At 56.7% G+C, this 699-nt stretch overlaps 1 pseudogene; it reads right to left on the reverse strand.

The window, feature by feature from the left end:
• LOC112241591 overlaps nt 1-699 on the reverse strand; it is a 27928-nt pseudogene continuing 27229 nt past the window's right edge.

Consider the following 699-nt stretch of genomic DNA (forward strand, 5'->3'; position numbering starts at 1 on the left):
TCACATGATACCACAAGCTCCTCCAGTAGTGGGGATCTCACAGCCCAATGACACTTCTAGAACCCCCTGGGGAGTACAACGTTCTAGAACCCCCTGGGGAGGACAATGTTCTAGAACACCCTGAGGAGGAAAACGTTCTAGAACCCCCTGGGGAGGACAATGTTCTAGAACCCCTTGGGGAGGACAACGTTCTAGAACCCCCAGGACAGGCCACATCTGTGTCCAGCCAGCCATTCCACAACATCTGCTGAGTTCAAGTGTTCCTAGATCAACATGTCAGAGGAAATGTTCTAAGAAAACAGAATGTCTCGAGACAGGAGAGGTTGAACTCTTGACCCCTGGTGAGGAGGTCATCCAATCCGTCTTCAGGGCGGCGTTGCTAGGCGGGCTGGTTGCTAGGGCCTCAGAGGATGGTGCAGAAGACGCTGCCGTTGTTATGGCAACCGCTCTCGACGGTGGCGGTGATCCTGGTAGTCATGGAGATGGCAAAGTGGGAGGGGTGACAGGAGGAGGAGGGGGGAGGGATGAGGGACGGTCAGAGAGGGGGCGGGGGAGGGTTCTCCAAAACCCAGGGAGGGGCAGAGGAACACGTCCTGGCAGGAGAGAGCAGAGATGGGGGAGTGGTGGAGGATGGAGAGGGGAGACGAAGAGGAGAGGAAACGGGATGAGGGAAGAGGAGAAGGGATGAGGGAAGAGGAG

Source organism: Oncorhynchus tshawytscha, unplaced genomic scaffold, assembly GCF_018296145.1.
Source record: "Oncorhynchus tshawytscha isolate Ot180627B unplaced genomic scaffold, Otsh_v2.0 Un_contig_684_pilon_pilon, whole genome shotgun sequence".
NCBI classification, from domain to species: domain Eukaryota; kingdom Metazoa; phylum Chordata; class Actinopteri; order Salmoniformes; family Salmonidae; genus Oncorhynchus; species Oncorhynchus tshawytscha.